General features: G+C 29.1%; 1 protein-coding gene and 1 long non-coding RNA gene across 12 annotated transcripts in view; both read left to right on the top strand.

Moving 5' to 3' along the window:
* The window catches only part of LOC122516394 (cysteine-rich motor neuron 1 protein-like), a gene marked incomplete at its 3' end in the record, with an annotated part of 339788 nt that overhangs the window by 144470 nt on the left and 172158 nt on the right, over positions 1–23160 (top strand).
* LOC122516395 lies at positions 1074–6103 on the top strand. The gene is made up of 2 exons (XR_006303561.1): positions 1074–1156; positions 5966–6103. It is a non-coding gene; the product is annotated as an uncharacterized LOC122516395 (long non-coding RNA).

The raw sequence follows: 23160 nt of genomic DNA, 5'->3' as shown, positions 1-23160 counted from the left end.
ATCAGACGTAATACCATCGCACGTAAATACATACAAAGGTCATTTTTGCATGGAATGATTGTTCAGGTACTAAATGGAAAAACTGCTTTCAATTCACAATGAAATCACGGATATATTCTACACAACTCTGACACACATATACACACATATACACACATATTTTCCCAATGACATTGAAGAAAGGAGTGTTAGGTGTTAGAGGAAAATGACCAAAAGCAGGTTGGCTGGCTGATCGACCGTTCCTACCAGTTCTCTCGTAACCAACGTAATCCACAACCGGTGATATCGACGCCTACGTAGAAACTCGAGCGTATCTATTTATTATATTGTGTTTGAAACTTTGTTAGGCAATAACAACATCGGATACGAAGTGGAAGCGAAGAGAGAATTCTTCGTCGAAGACGAATTATCGACAACAACCATCCTCCATCTTAATTAGTCTCGAGGATTCTCGTTATTCCTTGACTCTATCTTTTATCTATCTACCTATCTATCTATTTATTTATTTATATAGAAGAAATATATATCTCTCTCTCTTTTTCTAACAGAAGGAAAGAAAAACTGATCAAAGTTGTTGAAAGATCTATAAAGAAGACGTTATTACGAAAAGAAAAATATCGAGCTGTGTATTTAACGATCGACAAAAGGAATAAGATTCGATCGTAAAATAACGGCTCTCTCTTTCTTTCGCTACTAAAATATATAGTGAAAGAAAGAGAGACAGAGAGAGAGAGAGTAATATAAGAAGAAGAAAAGAAGAAGAAGAAGAAGAAGAAGAAGAAGATGATGACGATGATGGTCTAAAGCAAACGCGTCGAACGAAGTTATTAACAACTACGTGTGTGGCGTCGGTGTGAAAGAACGTTAATTAACACCGTCGTCGTATGAAAGCATAATGGTGGTCCGCTGAAAGACGCTCGAAAGAAAGAAAGAAAGAAAGAAAAAGTAGGAAAATTAAGAGGGTAGAAGGAGAAACGGAAGAAAGCATTCTCGAGCAAGGAAGATTATGAGTCATTCGTAGAAGGGACTTTTCTACCTTTACTTTCTATTGTTTTTCGTCGTAGAAATATGTCGAAAGAAGAAAGAAAAGCAACGTTCTTCGCCATGAGTACCACTCGAACAGTATCAACGCTTCTCCTACTCCACTGTGCAATAGGTAAGTCCACTTTAATTCCCTATCGATCAATGATCTTTTAATTATCTTTTTATCTTATTATTTCTAATCTAATTGAACAACACCAGGAAGTACTTTGACTTACCTGTTACCGTCCTATTAGATGTTTGACTAGACATCCTATTAGACGTCTATCAACAACGTTAGAGAAATAATTAAGCAACTCAAGTATCCTTCTTAACGAGCTTTTTTCTGCTTGTGTATACAGTGAGTTACAGGAGTATTCGTATACACTCACTGTTAATTTAATACGTTCAATATTTTTTTCTGATACAATATTTCAAAATTCTTATAGACAAAAATATCTATTTAAGATTTATTTAACTTTTTAATTGATATAAATTCTATTCGCTAAAGATCATTTTATTATAAAAGATGTATAAAATGTTACATAACCTATAAGAAAATTGGTCTTGCAAGATATGTGCAATCGTCTTAAAAGCATTATAAAATGCATAGGCTGTCTAATCAAGTACTATTTAAAAAAATAATAATTGTATTTTGCAACTGTACTCTGTAAACAAATGTTCCGTTAGTCGTGATGTTCTATCGGATTTAATCGAATATCAATTTCGTAATTTGATTAAACACCTCTCGTGAATTCATATATTACCTATTTAAAGTATGTAATTCTGCCTTATTTTATTATAATTTTAATTAGTCGGTGGTAATTATATTTTATAATTTAACTCATTATCACATGAATTAACAAATTTCATGGTTTAACGGTAACATATATGTACATATATACAGTGACATAAACATTGTTTTGACGCTATCGCAAACTATTTTTCTCTGTCATTCTTATTATGGTAAGACAACTTCAGTAGTAGGCTCGTTTCACCGTATTCTTCTTATCGTTTTGCATTCCTGCGGTCAGTTGCTGGAGCGATTTTGTGGTCTTAATTCTGTCCTTTTGTTTTTATTTCTTTTTTTCTTGTTGCGAATTGAAAACGTTGATGTTGTTCAACTTTACAGGCTTCGATAAGTTCATGGTCGATGGATCGATTCAATCGATTCTCCTTACGATTACATCATGTGTCATTTTGCTTACTTTGGTATGTAAAATGAGAAGAGAAAAAGACAGAGAGAAAGAAAGAGAGAGAGAGGGGGGGAGAAATTCTTGAAACAAGAAATTAGAATTCAATGATACAAAAGTATGTTTCTCCTTATAATAATCATAATAAATAAATGAACTGACTGACATTAATATTTAGAAATAAATTAAAAATTGATTCTAATTAGTCTTTTAAAAGGACCCATTGTTGTTTCTTGAAAATCAACGTTTTCTATTTTAAATAATAATAATATAAAACATAAATAAATAAAATATAATAAATATAATAAATAAATATATAATATATATAAATAATATATTATATAATATTATAAAATAAAATATATAATAAATAAAATATCAAGGGGCTCTCTCAAATTTTTTCAATTTTGTATCAGTAAGAATAAAAAATATATATGTACCATCATAAAACATTTCCCGATTAAAAATCAATACATACAAAAGTGGAGTGTTTATAATCAAAGAATAAAATATTAACAATTTGTTGATTATTTTAATTATATTTGTATAACGTAACTGGTTACAATATTAAAATACATTTTTTTCTGAAAATATATTCAAATACTTTGTGTAAAAATTGTATTAAAATTACGTAATGAACCATTAGTGGTATATGCACCACAGTTTGAAAAACGATGATCTAAATCATATAGTATTTTATTGTTTATTTATATTAACGATAGATTCACCAGCACTCGTATCATATCATGAGCTATTTATAAAAATTGCATATATCTCTCTTGCATTCTTTAGATCATATAGAATGCGCTTTTACGAGCGTAACTCGGTTCGCAACCAAAACTGCGCCGTCATTTTGAAAGTTTATCCATTAGGTACGTCAGCAAAAAAATACAATAAAAACTTTTTTTTTCGAAAAGAAAGTTTTTCTTCTCCCTCTCTCTCTCTTTCTCTTTCTCTTTCTCTCTTCTCTCGACGTATATTTTTCCTAGACGTATACAAAATTTTTTCTTATCTATTGCTTTGCAGTGAGGTAAAATTTATAAGCTACTTCGAAAAAGAAAATGTCGAAATATCGAAATTTTACCTTTTTTTACTTTCGTTTCTCTCTCCATAAAGTTTACGAAAAAAAAAAAATAACAAGAAAACGGGAAGAAGAGTGAGATATTGAGAGAGAGAGTGAGAATATATCTTGGAAGTATCGAAGGTTATCGATAAAAAAATTTCTTTACCTTTCAAGTTAAAAATAGTAATACCCGGTATGCATCATGCACGCGTCTACAACTCTCTCTCTCTCTCTCTCTCTCTCTCTCTCTCTCTCTGTCTGTCTCACTCTCTCTTTCTCTTTTCCTTTTTTTTTTCTTTTCTAGGTTACATTATGTAATAAAATGTTTCTACGCGCACACCCGTAACGGATTACTCACAGATCAAATAAACTGGGTCGCTATGCGATGAACAGTACCACACATATTAACTGAATAAAAGCGTTTTCCTCGATTTTCGTATTAACTTTTTTTTTCTCTCTATCTTTCTCTATTTCTCTTTCTCTCTCTCTCTTTTTATCTCTTTTTTTTTATAGTTGTAAATACGTTATCGTCTTATTTCTTTTCTATCTTATTTTTTTATTCACTAATTTTCTTTCCTGATATATCGAAATATTTACAATTAATTTAAGCATTGAATGTTGAAATATAACATTATTATTCGCAATCTTAAATTGTTTAATTGTTTAAGAATATACATTGATTTACATCACAATTTGAATTAATTAAAATAAATATGTAAAATACAAAGTCTGTGTAAATTCGTGTAATTAGAAAGTGTCACTAATTTTAGTGTTCTAATTCTTTTGATCATTGTAGATGTGTACGTATATATTGATTCAAAATTATGTCATTATATAGACTGAATATCTTCATTATTTATTATTTCTACGTGATCGTTTACAACGAGTTGTAAAAAAATGTTTTACCTGTAATTTATTCCTGTATCGTATAAATTATCGAACAAACAATTGAGACAAATGTTTTATATTTTTGTTTAATCTTTAAGTAAGAGAAATAAGTACAAAATTAAAAGAATATTTTAAGTATATATATTTACTAATTTTTTATTCATAAAAATTCTTTTTCCGTGATCCACATGACAGACGGATATTTTATAAACATATAATTTTTTGTTCTGTTCATTTTTCTGAAACAGTAACAAGGGATGAAATTGTAAATTTTGTTTAATTAAATGGACGTAATTTTTATAATAAATATTTTGTAATAAAAATCAACATTTATTTCCTTGAATATCTATAAATATGATAAACAAAAAAATTTCATCCCTATATATCATATTTATTTTCAAAAATACAAATTTAAAGATAACCGTTATTTTTTGATACGAGAAATTGGGTTATTTCGGCATTTCACGTCTAGTTGATATAAATCGTTAAATCCTTTAATACAAGATAGAGTCTAAAAATAAATCGTTTATTGTTACAAACGTTAACAAAGCTTTATCGATAAAGCACGATTGATCCTCGGACAATGATCTTAAATGCGATTATTGAAATTGTTGCCTAAGTTAGTACATACCGTTCGATGTATCGAACATTCCAAACGAGTTCTCTGTTAATTAACTCTATGGAATTATTCGAAGCACTTCCGGTAGATTCGTTTCGAGTGCATTCTTGAATAGAAAACAAAAAATAGATTATTTACTGATGTAAAGACTAATTGAGTATCGTTAATTATTTTTATTATTATTAATATTATTTTGTATATCAATTTTAAAGCTTAAAAACACTTCCGGTGTATAAAAATTTTCCGGTTTTTTCATGCCTAACAATCGATCATCCTTATTTAAATATTTTTTAGTACTAAAATCAGTTTAGTACCCATTAAAGTAAGAATAATATAAATTACATTTGTTTAAAAATTACGTATTTATTAATATACTTAAAATATTGAACAATTTCGATCTGACATTTTATTAAATGAAAAATTAAAATTCCAAGTTATCACTGGCCAGAGCTCTGTTACGACAAATATATTTTAATTTAAAAATTCCTATATATTAGTATAATATATTAGAGTGTTACATATACCTTAAATGATTGTTAATTAATCGAAGGAAATGTATATTGTAATTTAAAAGCGTGGAATATAAATTCGACGTACCGTTCTCCTCGAAATACACCGCTACATTGATTCTTTTTTTCCTATCAAGATCGATTAAATTTTTATCGTTGATTGTTATTTATATGACTTTCCGAAGGTTACAAAGAAAATAATATATTAAAAAAATTGATTTTATGATTACATTTTTCTTATTTAAAACATTCTTTTAACGTTTATGCAATTGATACAATTAAAGTAAATTTATTTGAAATTAATGTTACATAAATACAATTGTTAAATAAATAATCTAATATTAGGCTGTTAGATCAGATGATAAGTTATTGTATAGTGATTCCACCCTATTTAATTTTTATTTATGAAGTAAACTAAAAAATGTAGTTTATCAGAAAAAACCAACCGCACCTGAAAATATGAAACAAAGAATTGATCTTCGAATCTCGTAAAAAAAAATAACTTTGAAAAAAAAATTCTGTCAACATTCCAACAAACCCTACCCCCTCCACCCCATGCCCTACCTACCGCACAATACTAGAATCATTTCTTTTGAAGATTTTTCTTAGGATCGTAAATACGCAAAATTATTTAGGTGCTCCCATTTATACGATTTGCTTTGTATATGTGCAGATATACTATATATTTCACTTGGACGATGTAATCGGCTCGTCGACCGGGAATGGCAAGAAGGATAATCGGATTTCGCACGAACGCTCTGCGAATATAACAAAAGGTTCTTCTAAAACTGAATAAATTTATATGAGACCAGCTCGTATTTCTTATTATGGAGAGATAAGTATTCCGTTAATACTATAGACTCTCTGTTGAATTTCCGTTGTCTTTATAACTTCCTCATCCGTTATTCCCTTCTCCACGTACAATACTAGTCATAATTTTCAAGGGTTGATTCTCATCTTTTGACAAGGCATTAGTTTTCAAACGTTTTCTACTCGTCCCTTGAAAAAAAAAAAAAACAAAAATGCTATACTCTGCAAAGAAAAAAATTAGAAAAAGAGAAGAAAGAAAGAAAGAGGGAGGAAGAGAGATAACGAACAAAGTTCGTAGTCTCTACGATGACTTATAACAGAGCCGATAAGTCCGTCATATCGGATTTCGCCGTGCTTCGCAAAAGTATAGAAGAGGGTTTGCAATGTGAAACGCGAGAAATCAAGGGAACTAAAGTGAGAGAGAGAGAGAGAGAAAGGGAAGTAAGAATCCTGCGAACGAAATGCAAACTCGCAACTTTGTTCGTGACTTCTCAGAATTCCTCTTTCTTATACTTCGTTAACTGGAATCTTCTAACTTGCGTTTTATACTTCTTTTTAAATCATTAATATTTTTGTTTCAAGAGTAAGTTTAAAGATGAAAGATAAATTATATTTAGATGCCCTTATGGAATTTGTTTACTGTGTTATATCAAAATCGTACTCTTAAACCCCATGGGTACATTTGTTAACTGACAATGAGATTAATCTCGTTCTTGTTTTTGTACTAACATAAATACAAAATGACGAGTCTAACTCGTTATTCAAGTTTAAATAGTATTTTAAAGAGAATTAGAATTATTATATATTTCTAATAATAATAATAATAATAGTTGATGGTTCTTTAAGCTTTATCAATATTTTTATTATAAAAAAAAAGAAAAGATTTTTCTAATGAAAATAAAGAAAAAATGTAGGTGATTGTAACTTCATTCGTTGATTTGTACAAATATTATAAGATATAGAAATTACAAATTTGTATTAGTATCAAGAAGATGAACGTGTATATGTCTAACGAATATAATTATTTATATATAATTTAACATAATTAGCACACATATAGTTTTAGATGTATACATGCATTTATATATATCGATGAAGTTTTTAAGTAAAATTCAGAATTTCTTCACTTTGAGAAAAAGAAATAAATCTATATCATATATACTAATTAGTCTAATTAATTAAATAAAATATCACATGTGTCTGTGTGTATGTGTCTTTGAGAAATTATTCGAGTATTGTAGGAAAAAATTTTTGTGTCTTGTGAACGGTGACCTAATAGTCTAAAAAATATCACAAAATATGATTTTTTTGTTTCTTTTTTTTCTTTTGAAAGAAAACAAATAACTAAGATCTTTTTGTAGATGAATTTTAATATATTTAAAATTAAAACACAAATTGGAAGCAAATAATTATTCTGTTGTTGTTTTTACACATTTTTGTGTAAAAATGTTTTACTTGAAACTAAACTAATTTTAAAACTAAAAATGTTTTAGTTAGAGACAATAGATAATATATATTACATTTATAGTCAGCAAGATAGAAACGTTGGTCGATAATAATACGATCTTTGTACGTGTCGTCGTCTCTTGTAGCAATGTTATAAAGGTAGATCTATCCACCGTCATCGTCTTATTCAACTAAACCGGCAGTTCACTATTCGACAAGTGTTTGTTGAATTATCGTTTCTCTGCTTACGGATGACTCGATAATACATGCTCCTACCTATTGTTAGCAAAAGCAGAATACACGGTTGTTTCACAAAGAACTAAGTGTAATCGGCTTTCTAACTCGTGTTGAATATTACAATCGATCTCCCGTTTCCTGGAGTTTGCATTTCGACGAATCATGTATACCTATTTATACCAGATAATCGATTTAAAAAAAAAAAAAAACATATTTTAATGTACGTAGAATGAAATTTTAACCAGTTGAATAGCGAACGAAATATTTTCTTTTCTCAAGAAACGAATAATGTACATTTTATGCGTTTTTATTGCATTTTTTTACAAATTAAAAAATGAATTTTAAGAAATAATATTTTACAGATATGTTGTATTATAGTTAAACTTTCAAAAAAATAATTTCACAATGCTAACTTAAAAAAGTATAATTATTTTAAAAATAAAAAATTATTGAAAATTTGTGTTCATGTAAACGAAATCACTAATTTAAGAAAAAAAAACGTTTTGTATAGTACAATAATTAATGGTATATAATAGTAAAATACATAATAAGATTACGAAAGTAAAAAATATACAAAAGTATATATTTGTGAATAATACGAGTATTTATGAATACACAGTCTATGCAATAATGCATGCGGTGGGTATCGTTAGTTGCACGTTTGCAACTAACACAAGAAAACAAACTTTTCCTATTTTTAACTAAATACGAAAGAATCTCTAATAAGATTTTGATTTAAAAATAAACCAAAACAAATCAGAAATCGTAGTGTACAAGTTGGATCTTTTTGTACACACTCGTCTGACTTGCACTTGTTGCTAGACGAACACTTACAATAACGAATCCTGTAATAAGCAGAAGAACCTTTGAACATTTACAATTTTTTTTTAAAGAAGGAGAACCACGACTTTATCTAACTCCATTTCGGAGGTGTTTGAAAAATACGAAAAACCTGTGCCATTAAAGAACCACATTGCCAATTTAGGGTCCTGGGATTGTGTCTAACATTTTGGGATTTCGTTCACGTTTTTCTCCCAGCCGGAACCATAGGTTTCTTACTATTTCTCTGACAGAGATTATCGGTTCCGTAAACTCACCTTGACAGTTCATCTCCCCACAACCTGATCCAGCCACGTCCACGTGTGACCTTGCGTTTCACCATCCTGTTAGTCACGTGTAGGCCCATTCGCTCGAATTTCTTCCCACCGGTCACGAAAAATTCAGACTGGATGGTTCTCATATACTTTCTCGAGCTTCAACGCCCTAACTACCGCAATCCTTATCGACCTTACTCCCTCAGACTGCAAGGCATAACAGAATACGAAATTGTCGATAGCAACTAACACAAGAAAATAAACTTTTCCTATTTTTAACGAAATACGAAAGAATTTCTAATAAGATTAGAAAAAAAAATGGTATTGGTATATATATATCTTTTTTAGATTTTGTTTTTTTTTTCTTAATTATTTTATTTACACAAAGATATGTGAATCGGTCAGAATTCAATGCGATTAACTGTCCATTTTTGGATACTTTCTGATCTTTCTTATTTTTAATGGAATAAATAGTATTCCTTTTATTTAGAATTTACTCGTTGATTCGTTTTTAATATCTTTTTTTGGTTAGCAAAAGGTAAAAGTTCTAAAATTTTTAAGATACCGTCATTGTTCTAATAAGTATATATACGTTTTTTTGTTTTGCACAATCTGTACATATCTTGTTTTGTTGCAGAACTTATCGTTTGAAAAAATATTTTATATACTTTTCTGATCAAATTAGGAAACTTAAAATTTTTAAAACTAGTGTATTAAAAAATATATATATTAATATATATTATATATTAATTATTCATAATATATTGGTAAATTTTATTTTGTTTATTACTCTAAAATAAAATGTTTCTTTGTCACTAGAATATCATAGCAATTATTCATTTTCAACGTAAACATAAACGTAACGGGGGACGTAAAACTGTAAAGATTCATTTTTTGAAGATAATCCAAATCAATATTAAATTCATGCAAAAAGTAACTTATTTAACTTACGAAACGATCGTTAAGATCGAGAAAAGTATATGTTAGAGATACGCTGTGGAAATTGCAAATGAGAAAAGAAAATAAAAATGAAAATGAAGAAAAGAAACGGCGTGATGCGCGATCATTACAAACGACGAAAAAGAAGAAAAAGAAGATGAAGACAATGGCTCTCATTTATACTCTTATCGCGTTACGATAATGAAAGTAGACAAGAAAGAAAGAAAGAAAAAAAAAGAAAAGGAAAAAAGAAGAAAAATGATCGATCGAACGGATTGCGAGAAAATTGAAAAAAAAAAATTCGATAGAACCGTAGTAGACTAACACACCTCTTAGATCTTCTCTATAATTCACTAATATAAGATGGAACCGAAACTTTCCAGTAAAGTATTGCAAGAGTCAAAGATAAAGTAAGAACTCGTGAATCAATTTATGATGAAAATAATAAAAAAAAAAAAAAGAAAAAAGATTTTAAAAAAAGTTATATACGCTATGGTAGTATAGGTCGAGAATAAAATGGTGGTGGGAGTTGGCGTGGTCATAGGACGACTGAGCTTGGAAAAGAAGAAAAATGGTCATAGAGAAAGGAGGAGGAGGAGGAGGAGGAAGAGGAGGTGCTTTCGGCTACGTGAGAAGTAGATTTGGTTCGAAACGCGAAACTTTCTCGAGAAGGTCATAGAGAAAGAGACGAAAAAATAGAAAGAAAGAGGAGAGGAAAAAGAGTGTTTGTGTATAGAAAATGAGAGAGATAGAGAGAGAGGGGGGGGATGCATTACTACTCATGAGAAATCGTGCAAAATCGGACAAAAGTTTAACTGCACTTTTCGCGATGGACTTTTATCGTTTGTTGTAATTCTCGATCGATACGAAAAACTTGCGCGCTTGTGCGCTGATATTGACGGTGCTGGACTTTTATCGTCAAATTTAAAAAAAAAAAGAAATTGGAAAAAAAGAAGTGTTCATTCTTCTTTCGTTTGGTATCACTCGCTACTAACGATCTCGCCAAATTTATTTTGAAATCTCACGGCCTAGCAGACGACGACGACGACGATGACGACGGTTGGTATCCTCGTTAGTATTCCGAAATTTATTTTCCGTCGAAAGAGCAAACAGATAAGAACTAAAAAAAGAAAGAAATAAAGAGAGGAAAAGAATAAAATAAGAATTATAAAATGAAGAAGGATAGAAAAAAAGAAAAAGTGAATATTGAATAGAACGTAAGAAAGGATAGATGATAAATATATTCGAAAAAATGAGACAAAGTGATAGATTATAGTCGCAATAATAAGAATAATCATATTTTGGTATTAATATTAAACAAAACAATAATTGGAATAGGTGAAAGAATAAATAATAAATCTTGAAAAAATAAAATTAATTAATTCTTTATTTATTAATTCTTTTTTTTAATATTGCATTTATTAGCAATCTTCTTGTGTATTATTTCGGCTGCTGTTTCATTATAATAATAATAATAATTATTATTATTGTGATTCGAAAAGTATAAAATATTAGATATAATATTTTGATATTAGTTCGAGTATTTGAAAATAATAAAAACACTCGAGCATCCTGTTTGTCTCTTAAACTGACGATGAAATATTATTGATTTAAGCATAAAGTAATTATGTAGAATAAGAAATATGGAAACTATGAGTCATTATGCTGTTTTCAAGTGAATAAGAAAAACTTTTTACAATTTGCATGATATCACGAGGAGTAAAAGCTTGGCGAAGATTAAGGGGATGGTTCAACCGTTTAAAAGTAACTTTTTTATTCTACAAAAACATACGTCTAACAGTTTTTAATGCTATGCAAAGAAAAAAAGAAGAGTGAAGAAACTTGTTCAAGGGTCAAGTAAAAATATATATTTTTGTTGCCTGCGTGGACCGTTCTTAAAGTGCTTTTAAAGAAATTTTTTCTTTTTTTTTATATGTTCCATCAAACACCTTAAGATATAGGAAAAAAAGTTTCTTCAGTGTTTTCATTTAAATACATATTCCATAACCAAGATAATATTTGTTCTTTTACCATAAATATTTTCTTATTCTTCGGTGTTTTTTTATTTTTTGTTATTTGTGAAGGAAAGACATTTCAGATCTGATATTTTTGAAGGATAAAAAAAATTAAAAAAAAAAAAACGTTTAATAAGAGAGAGAGAGAGAGAATCTGTTTGAATAATTTGTTTTATTTTTATACTTATGTCAGTAAAAATAAACATGTGATCCCTATCGAGTCGCCTCGTTCGTTAAAGATAACTGAGTCTCTCGTAAAAGGAAGTATATAACGAATTTACATAGCTTTTTCTAACCTTTAAGAGGTTTACCACGGATGTAAAGTCCCTACCTGTCGTTTAATTTATTCTTTGCGGCAAAACACACAAGTGCTCGCTTACATAACGTTGAGTTCAAGTACACTCTGACGTGCATTTAAATGGTCATATCCTCGCATCATTCACAGTTTTGCCGAGCTACGTTGATCTGAACTCCGGGTAAGTCGTGAATCGAATGAATAAACAGTTTATTTTATGAAAGTTAAATAAGTGATATACAGGATGATTCTTAGAACTGGGACAGTCTATTGCTCGTTATTAAATAAAAATAGAAAAAAAAATGATAAAGAAAAACATTGTATGGCATAACAGGTCCTAACTTCTTGTTTTCTTATTTTTTACGTGGATGCACCGATGCACTTGTTTGTTTTTTGTTTTCGAAAAATTGATATTCCTAAAAATTATCACGCGTTTCCGTAATTTCTTATGTTTAGATTATAAACAAATTTTTTTTTTTTTTTTTTTTATTTAAGGTGGATAATCTCACAAAAATGTTGTATGCAATATTTAAGATGATTTGGGAAAATAGTTACTGCCATTTTGCTTTCAAACAATTTATAATTAATATTTTTCTTTTCTATACAAAATATACACGAGATAAAATTAAATTAAATTAAAAATTAAATAAGATTTTTCTTTTCATACAAAAAAGAAAAAAGAAATTATTCATTAAATTCATAAAAAATTTCCAAAATTCAGACGTGGCATTTTATCTATTTATGATTACGATACAAAGGAATACAATAGCAAGCTATGAGCAATTACGGATAATTAAACAAGAAAAAAACAAAAGCATTTAGCTAATAAGTGAAGCATTTATATTTCGTAGCAGATAACACAAGAGTGCCAAAATCCTCGAAGTCAAGTATACTGTCGCTTCAAGTGCGAAAGGTCAACGTTTCTAGTAATTATTCCGTTGAGAGATGTAACAGTACCTCATTAGTGAGTCGAGTGTAAATGTCGGAAAATGTACTTACTAATTAGTATGTGAACGTTGTGGAGTAGATTTTGGCTACTAATTTCTACGTCATTTCTGTACCCTATGCATTAATATTATCTTATTAATAACGAACAATATCTTAATAATACGATAAAATCACTTCGGAGCTGACATTTAATTGTAAATATATCTAATTGTAAGAAAGCAAATTAGAAGTTGCAAGATGGCCGATAATCATTTTTCTTACATATTTTGAATTTCCAATATTTCTCGTTCGTTTACTTTACTTTTACTAACACGCCAATCTTACTCTTACTACCCTACTCCGTCTTTATTTGAAATTTTACCTTCAACTCCTCCTGCACACTATCTCTTCTACTTATTTTCAAAGAAATTTGACTTCTTACATTAGAAACTATTATAAAATTGTTGTAAGAGATAAAAGATTGGATAAAACCTCGAAGAAAGGATATAATAATGGGAAATAAATAAAAAGAAAAATGATAGTGGGGTAAAATGTTAACCCAAGTACAGCCACAGGGATGAGCTTCCTCGGCGAATTTTCTGGCACAGCAGTCAAACAAGTGAGCAGTCAGTTAGTCACAGTCGGTATCCATTCTCTTTCTCTCTCTCTCTCTCTCTCTCTCATTCTCTGGTTCTATCATTCGTTCGTTCTCTCCCATTCGTGAGAACGGATGCATCTCCGACGTCGCCTGATTGCATTTAATGCACGTTTAAATATCCGTCAGCAGACAAGGCCATTAAATCTGACCCGCTTGTTAGCGGGATGCTGCGACTGCAGCGAGCCATCCGTCCTTCTATCTTCCCTCCCGCCCTTCCCCCTTATTCCCTCTCCCTATCACTCTTTCTCGCTCTATCTGTCTCCAATCTTCTTCCTGAAAGTTCACATCTCTATATCTTTATCTGTCTCTGTTTTCACTCCATCACGGTACCACGGTAGCACCACTTTTACATCCAATGAAAATCGCGTTCCACGCCTTTTACGAGCCTGGAAACATAAAAGAACGAACTAATGTTTGTCGACTACGACAACGTTATAGCGACGTTAAAGAAATTGCACTTTTCGTGCACCGCCAATCCACGAGCTTCATTTTTTTTTTTTCCTACATCCTCGCACGAACGCATATATTTATTTAACATTTTATTTTATTATTTTTTCTTATTATCGGCAGTGTATATATTTAATCTTGTTTCATCTCCGCGTATACATATTTTAATAATTAATACAGTCTCACAAATATACAGTAAAACATAATATAACAAAATATACAGTAAATAAGTAAATTTTTTTTTTTTTTTTTTTTCTTTAGAACTTGCAATTCGTATAGCACGTATAATAATAATCGAATGATTTATAAAATGAAAACACCTTTGATTTTAATATCGTGTTTGATAATGAGTTGGAAACTAAACGTAAAAAAAGAAAGGCCATCTCATTGGCCATCAAACTAGGTCGAATCGTTGGCAATGCCAGAAACAGTTTTCCTGCGTGACGTGTACTCTTTTTTCGCGATATACTTCGATCGACTTCAATCTCTTCAACCGTTACGGATTTCGTTGAATTTCCTCTCGAAATAACGATAACAAGCTCGAACAATTTCTCGGTCACGTTCTATTTCTATCGAAAAATTCTTATCAAAAGAACGTAATAACTGAATTATTTTTATATATGTGGCAAAGTTTTATATTTCGTAACTTTTTCCTCTCTTTTCTTTCTTTTTTTTTCTCTTTATTATTTTGTAAATATATATTATACTTCTTGTTATAATTAAATTAACGGAATGCTTTGTGATATAAAATTACTTTGTGATATTAAAGTTGATAAATATGTACGTCATTCTAAATAGTTACATTTGATGTCTCAAAAGTCGATTTACCTAACTAAAAAAAAAAAAAAATACATTTATTTTTGACTGATATTAAAAGTGACAGCATCGTGCCCATATTTTTTAACAACAGTGTAACTAGAGATTCCTATTTTGAAACAATATTTCAATTCTATAATATAATAAACCAATCTTAATATTTTGTTTTTCCTTTTCTTGGTTAAATGATTTCTGGAACATTTTGTATACGGGCTGATACTGGGAATTTGTACGAATAACTGCTTTTTTTAAAAAGTAAAAACAAAAAACAATGACAGAGGAAAAAAATCATGTATCGCAATACGTTCTAACTTCCGTTAAAACCCTATGACCTTATTTTTGTGTGAATGCACCAATGCACCCGCCAAGTGCAATTACATTTTATTTTTCGAATGTAACACAATTTTTTGCTTAACCAATCGATTCTTTTTATTATTCTGCGTAGTAAAAGTACCAAACAAATGTCAGTACTTTACGAGATATTTGATATGTTTAGAAAAAAAGAAATTAGATTGTATTAAAAAACAAAGTGCAATTACACCCGGCTGATGTATCGCTGCATTAGCAAAAGAACTAAGAAGTCTTGTGTTTGCATATATTCTCTGCTATTGTTTTGTTTACAAAATAGATGCAAATTCTATTATTCGATATTCTTGAGATGAAACTTATATTATTAGGATTTGTTACTTTACTTATTTCGAAAATTTAGTCCTTAATTGAGATACTTGTAATGGCTTTTATTATAATTGCCTGCTCTTTCTTAGGAAATATTCTAGTTGCTGTCGCATTCGCGTATGATCGGGTGTCTGCGTGTACTTGATTGTCACTTGAAGGAACTATGTTTGGTGTTATGTTTGATTGCAAACTTCTGTATTCAGAGGACTGCTGTATTTTGTGTAAGCATTTGTATAACACGGTATTAGACGCGGTATTCAGAAATCCATAGGGCGTACGCGTGTGCCCTACTATAGCGTGCTGCGATATCATTTCCTTTTTGTTTATTCTCAGAGTTTGTATACTCACGTCCTGTCGCTTCGACTGTTCGGTTGAAACTTATTTTTTCTTTATTCGTGTTCATTTATTCTAAAATAAGTTACGCGAACTTTGAAAATAAAGTTGTATAAGCATACGCATATAGGAGGTAAGATTCGGGACATCGTTTTTATTGCGGATAGTAGGAGAAGATAAAAGAGACCCAGAAGGAAATGTGAAAAGTTTCGTGGCGTAAGGCACGGCGATACTTCACCGGATAGGAACTTCTATGAGCGGGTCTTCTTATGAGTATGAAGCGACACGTAGATACGCATTTATGGCCACCTTTATTTTATCCTTCTCTCTTTTATCTTTATTTTGTAACGTTGAAAATTCTTCGAGATAAATCAAACCTCGATGATTTTGAAAACTAACGATAAATATTCTTCGTTTTAAATCAAAGTTGTTCATTTATTTTTCATTTATTTTTATTTCATTAATTCCCTATCATTTGATTCATTTTATCCTATTTATTTCGATCATCAAAAATTTCAATTGATTTCGTCATTGATTTATAATAGTTTCATTCAAACTTCGTTTCATTTTATTTCAAACGTTATATTTCGATTATTTCAATTGATTTCAATGACAAATAAAAACTACTAAATTACTATTGTCAATTCTTGCTTCCTTGCCTTTACAATTAAACGTTAGAAACGTTCGTTTATCTCGTTTAAACGATTTTACGAAACTTTTTGATAAAATTAATTACGCGAATTCTGAGTTATAAAGTAATGCATTATAAATGCAATTTCGTCGTTCTGATCGAAACGCGACGAGTATAGTAATAGCTCGTGTTAAAGCTCGTTCGTCAAAGTATATTTTCAACCAGTGCACAACGAGAGGCAATAATTCGAGAAACTAGATCGTAAGGACAGTGTTCGTTTGCGACAAACGTCAGCCATCGTATCTAAGATTATTCCGATTTGTCCCACTTTAATCTCGAGCCAGTTCTCTATTTCTCTTTTTTTTTTTCCTTTCTTTCTTTCTCTAATACACCTACTTTTTCTTTCTCTTTCCTTTGACATGAAAACACGCGATTAAACGACGCGTACAAGTCACAAGTTGTTAATTGCATTTAAAACATTCGTTTCTTTCTCTCTCTCTCTCTCTTTCTTTTTAGACATACCGAGTTTATTCACTTGAATTTTCTTTTTTTTTTATAATTTTATCAAATTTAATCATTTCATTCCGTTATGCTTTTAATAAAATGTGATCTCAATTATCGATCAATCGATATACGATTCAATATTTTTATCTTTAAACTTTTCCATAAATTTTAATAACAGTTACAATTGAGCAACCTTGCGTAACGCAACTAATAATTGTACACTTTTCACCGTGCATATTTTTCAAATAACGAAGACTAATTGATAAAATTAAAATTGTTGTTATTTTGTAACAAATGAAAACAACCTGTTTCAAATTAATTATAATTAATAATAACTCATTTATATATGATAATATATAAATGAGGTATTACGTGTGTATTCGTCTTATATAAAGATAATTGTAATTATATAATATATTATGATCGAGATCAAACAAATTTGCAAACACATTATGTACTCATACAGGTTTATACAGTTTATACAGGTATATATTTCCAATATATATATACCAATATTTTTGCTAGATGTATATACGCATCCATAGAGCTCAAAGTGTTAAAATACAAGATTGTACACTTCTCTAGTACTTCTATAAATATTCTTAAAATATAATTTTAGCCTTCTTGGCCACGTATAAATACGTTCTTCGAAACGAAAAGCTCAAAAGTAGAGTTTTATTTTTGAATTTATAAACTTCTTGAAAAGCATTGGTTTTGATCTTACATTAAAGTTGTACGATCTTGAGTTTTAAAAGCAACGATAACAAAGTTATTCGTAAATTCTAACGAAATTATGAAATAGCAATGTTGAGAATTAAAAAAGGGAGAAAATATAATATAAACGGAAGCATTCGTTAAATGTTATGTTGGCTTTATCAATTTACTGCTTTTATTCTGCTTGACGAAACAATAAATTTACAGTAATTTTTCCGAAATCTCGTAAACGCGTGTAATACCTACCACGCGATACGCTATTTCTTTTTTATGCACTTACCGTTTCGCAAACGTTTCGTATCTGAAAATAAATACATATGTGTGTGCGTGCCTACATTTGAACGAAAGGCAAGCTTTTACGCGCTCTTTTTTTTTTTTATCTTTGTCAACGCTATACAGTATGTCAGGACAGTGTTCGATGCAAATATATTTGTGTAAGTTTAAAAAAAAAGAAAAAAGAAAGAAAAAAATATAGGAAAAAAAAGAAACACAAATTCATTCCGAATTTGTTTTTAAAGTGAAACATTTTACGATCCATCATCGACCGATCGATCGTTCGAACAAATTGAAAAATAAAATAAGATAACGTACGAACTGTCAGAATAAAGATACCAAAAGATAAACAAAGAACAAAACGCATTTTAAATTTTTCATATCGAAAAAATACATTTTTTTGCTTTTTCGTCATTTCAAAATAGGAAAACTTCTAAAGCACATTTGAATTTAAGGAACAAAATGACAAAAAATATGTCTTACATTTTCTTTATTATTACAATAACTTTTACATATCTTTTATGAAATTAGAACAAAATTTTTACGATAGAAATATTTTCGTAGCTAGCGAATTTTCATTAGCATAAAAGGGGAAGTACGATTGGTCGAAAACGGATTGGTCTCTGTTTGCCAATACGCGATAACGTTAAGATTCCGATTAAGTATGCCACGAGGGGTTCGATTCTAATTTCTAGAGAAATTGTATTCCCCCTTCCCCCTCACCTCCCCCGCCCTCTTGTATCCACCATTTACCTTTGGATAATGTAAGCGAATAAGCGAAAGTAAAATACCGTTGGCCATGGGACTGTTTAAGGATTCTCAGCATGTACGATCATCGTGATTTGTCGATTAGTTGTTTTCTAGAAATGTTCGGAATCATCTACACATTCATGGAAACTTGTTGTTGTATTTTGTCGATCATGGAATGCGAAGAATCGAATATTGAATTTATCCTCCGTGGACCACCTCCTCGTTATTTAATTAAAAATAATGAATCGTTCGATGTTAATGGTATACCATTACTTAAATTAATCAAAGTTTATTTATGTTCTTTTCTGTCTTTCTATTTTTGTTTCTTTTCTTTTTTTACATTATTATGGTGTTAAATTAAACGTGAAAAATACATATAAATAATTTGGATAAAATTATTGTGGATCGATAAATGGACTAAATTTTCATCAAAAATTTATTCATCTTCTCTCTAGAACTCAATTCATTATAGATTTATAAATATATATTATTTTTAATTATTATTTACGTATGTTGGAGTAAGATTTAATTAATAGTTTTTTTGCGATATTAATACTTTGATCAATCCAAAATAAAATTGAATGAGAATGAGATTGTCTTTTTAGAACGAAGCTGGAAAAAGATTTACGTCGCGTTTCATTCATTCAAATTGTTATATGTATACGAAACTCTATACATTTGTTTTCCTTGATTCATTTAACGTTATCTATTTTCTTCTTTCTCTCTCTCTCTCTTTAAACTTCCATTTCTGTTTTTTATATCTATTCAAAAAATCAATATGGAACAAGATTTATCGACATTTTATTTATTTCACCGTCCTCTTTGATTATGATTGAATATTTTATTGGATACTCTATAGATTATTGTTTGCGGAAACAAAGTTTCGATTATCCTTATCGATCCTTAAAATTGCGTAGCACAATCATTCAATTTTTATAATTATTTTCTTTCTTTCTTTATCCTTCTCTCTCTCTCTCTCTCTCTCTCTCTCTCTCTGTATTTTTCTGTTCTTTGTTAAATCTTGTTTATTTATACGGATTTAATTCTAAATGGAAATAGATTGAATTGAATTGAACTTAAAAATAAAACCACACACAGGAACATAGTTGCAGAGATCAAAATGTTAATATTTTACAGAAAGTAACTTCTTACAAATTTTTCGAAATGCATTTTGATTTTTGTTTATTATACATCTATTCTAAAACATGCTAATGCTGAAGCTTGGAATTAGTAAAAATTTCATGTAATTCAAAAAAAGAAAAGGAGAACTTTATTGAACAAACAAACGATAAAACATTTTTTGTTAATTAATATTAGAAAAAAGAAACATTAGATTAGAGAAAAAAATCAAATATTTCTGTTATATATTTTTTTATATCATCAACCTTTTATCGATAATGGGGATCTTTAGAGTCAGTGCCATGTTTGAATAATTATTTTCATTTTAAATAAGAATTGTAAATAACAAAATAAACTATTAGATAATATTTTAGAAATCATAAAGAGTACTAATAAATTATAAAACAGCGGCATTAGTAAAATCCACCTTGCTGACGGAGGATTCATTTTTCTGTATATATATATTGCAAATAAGTTACAGTTTATACAAATAAGAAGAGTACTTATTGGTGAAAAAACTAAACTTTTAGTCATTTTTAGAACATTTCATTGTCGTCGAACTTGAAGTGGAACATGAAACTTTTTGATTGACGATACCGTTAGAAAATCACTGCAGATGATGCGTCCATTTTGTTTTTACTTCGTGTCTACGTGTATTGGTGTATGTGTATGCGTGTATACGCGTGTGTACGCGTATGTGTTGCACTACGTAACGCTATTGGAAAATTGGAAAAATAATTTGAGTTTCGCTTTGTTCGCTATTGGACAGCGCGTAAAACATTTTGACAGATCGATTATGAGAATCGTTCTGCGTGTCGAGTCTCGCAAAGCTTTACGCGTTCGTTTTTTTCTGAGATCGACAATATGGATGAAGTAATTTCTCTTGGTCTCTCTTTCTTTCACCTATAACTTGATTTTTCTTCTTTACAAATTCAATGAAATTACATTCTGATTGTAAGCGATACTCGCAATGTGCAAATTTGCTCGAAAATTTCATACAAAGTCAGCGCAAAGATATAAATGTTGATCGTAAAAATAAATGTCTAGCTTTGAGAAAACTAAAAGAATTAATAAAAAATTGCTTCTTGAATAAGAAAGATTTGAAACGTATTTTTTTCTTCTTTTTTTTTTATAAATTCGTACGTCATCTTAATTCAATCCTTTTTACTTGTACAAATGATACCGACGTACAAATAATTTCTATCTTTACATGTGAAAATATAAAAGAAAAGTTAATTTTCTGATAGAAAATAAGTGAAAAGTTATTTGGGTTTTTCGTATATTTTATAGAATTATAATCTATTTAAAGAATTTAATTCTATTACAACTTTTAAAATATTAACTTTCCATATTACTATGTGACTTTGAAGTTATACACCAATCTAGATTTAATGCTTGATTTATGGACATTTTTGTATATCTATTTTTACGTACATTCATCAAATTGATGGATAAAGGAAATTTTGTGATATACATGATACAAAATTCGAAAATTATAGAATTAAAGGGAAAAATGGTTTTAGGTATATACGTATATCATTTAATCAATAAAAGACTTATTTATTAATTTTACTTTTTAATAATCCCACAAAATACGTTTATTTAAGTTTTAATAATTTGTTCTTTTTTTCTTGCTTTTATCTAATAACGAAGTAATATTTTAAAGATACAAAAGGTATCTATCTCCAAATAAATAAATAAATATATTTATTTCTTTTTGTGTTTTTTTTTTTTGTTGCATTAGCCGATCATAAATTATTAGATTATCCTCCCCCTTTCCACTTTATCGACGTTTTACGAAAAGATAAGAGAACCAAGTTCTATTTTCCGTGCGCTAAAATCGAAGCTCCTTATCAAATCCCCGAAGTCCCTTGAAGTGATAGTTTCAGATACTGTATATCGCGAATCGAACACCATCCGAGATACCGGAAGAAAGTTTCTTCTCTGAGCGTCTGGAGAGAATTTAGACGGTAGGAGGAAGGCACGAAAGCATAGTTTTCGATCGAAGCGTAAAAGGCGATAGATAACGAGGATGGGCTTTAACGATTCTGAACAGAAAGAGGGGGAAAAACGGGTAACGTTATTTGTTACATTTTACAGATGTTCCAAATTATTTCTTTGTTATTTGTACAATTATTATATTGTTCACTCAATTAATATATAGTAATATTAATATATTTTATTATATATAGTAATATATTTTATTAATAAATATATATATATAGTAATTTAATTTGCATAATATATAGTATAATTTATATTAATATATAAATTTATATATTAATTAATTATTTAAAAAAATAATTTATAAAAAATTATTTTTAAAAAATATATTAAAAAATATTTAAAAAATATTTATAAAAAAAATTATTTAAAATAAATATTATTATAATTATATATTATTATTATTAATTTATATAATTAATTTATATAATAATATTTATATATATTATAATATTTTAATATATAGTATATTTATATTTATAGTATATATTTTAATATATAGTAATATAATTTGCATAAAAAATTAATATTTGTAGTAAATACAGGTAAAGCCTCCTATAATACAGTAGATAGGTTCTTAGAAAATGCGGTTTTGCGTGAAACCGTGTTATATGAGGACTCAGAGCTCATTACTCATTCGCATCATTATTTTAAAGTAATTTAATTTTTAAATAGGTTAAGCAAGAATCATGTTAACCAATGCTGTTGAAGTACAGTGTTGTACAAAGATTTGTCGTCATTTTCTTATCGTATTAGAGCGAAACTGTGTTATAGGATGCTGTGTTGTAGGAGAGTTCCCACAATTTAGGAATCGTGTTATAAATGCCGTGTTGTAGGAAGGCTACATATATAATATAATAAATATATCGTTTATACGTTCAGACAAAAGTCACTAACTATCATACATTTTTATCTTTTTTGACCAGAAAATTACTTTTTTGAATTTACCAGCGATTATTCCATAAAAAAGTATAAATAGTAGTATGTGAAAACATTAACAAAAAGCATTAACAAATTAAACATTAACAAAAAGTGAGAATTTTGTAGACGCTTTGTGTGTGAGCTATGTGTGTGTGTGTATGTGTGAATTCTACCAGTGATATAAACCAACACATTAAATCGGATTTTTGTATTCTACAATTGAATTCTATGCTTTCCTTTGATCCATTCTATCTTAATCA

This window comes from Polistes fuscatus, unplaced genomic scaffold, assembly GCF_010416935.1.
Source record: "Polistes fuscatus isolate 324 unplaced genomic scaffold, CU_Pfus_HIC Scaffold2, whole genome shotgun sequence".
Taxonomy (NCBI): domain Eukaryota; kingdom Metazoa; phylum Arthropoda; class Insecta; order Hymenoptera; family Vespidae; genus Polistes; species Polistes fuscatus.
Note: the sequence above shows the minus strand (reverse complement) of the source record. Positions and strands in the feature narration are given on the sequence as shown.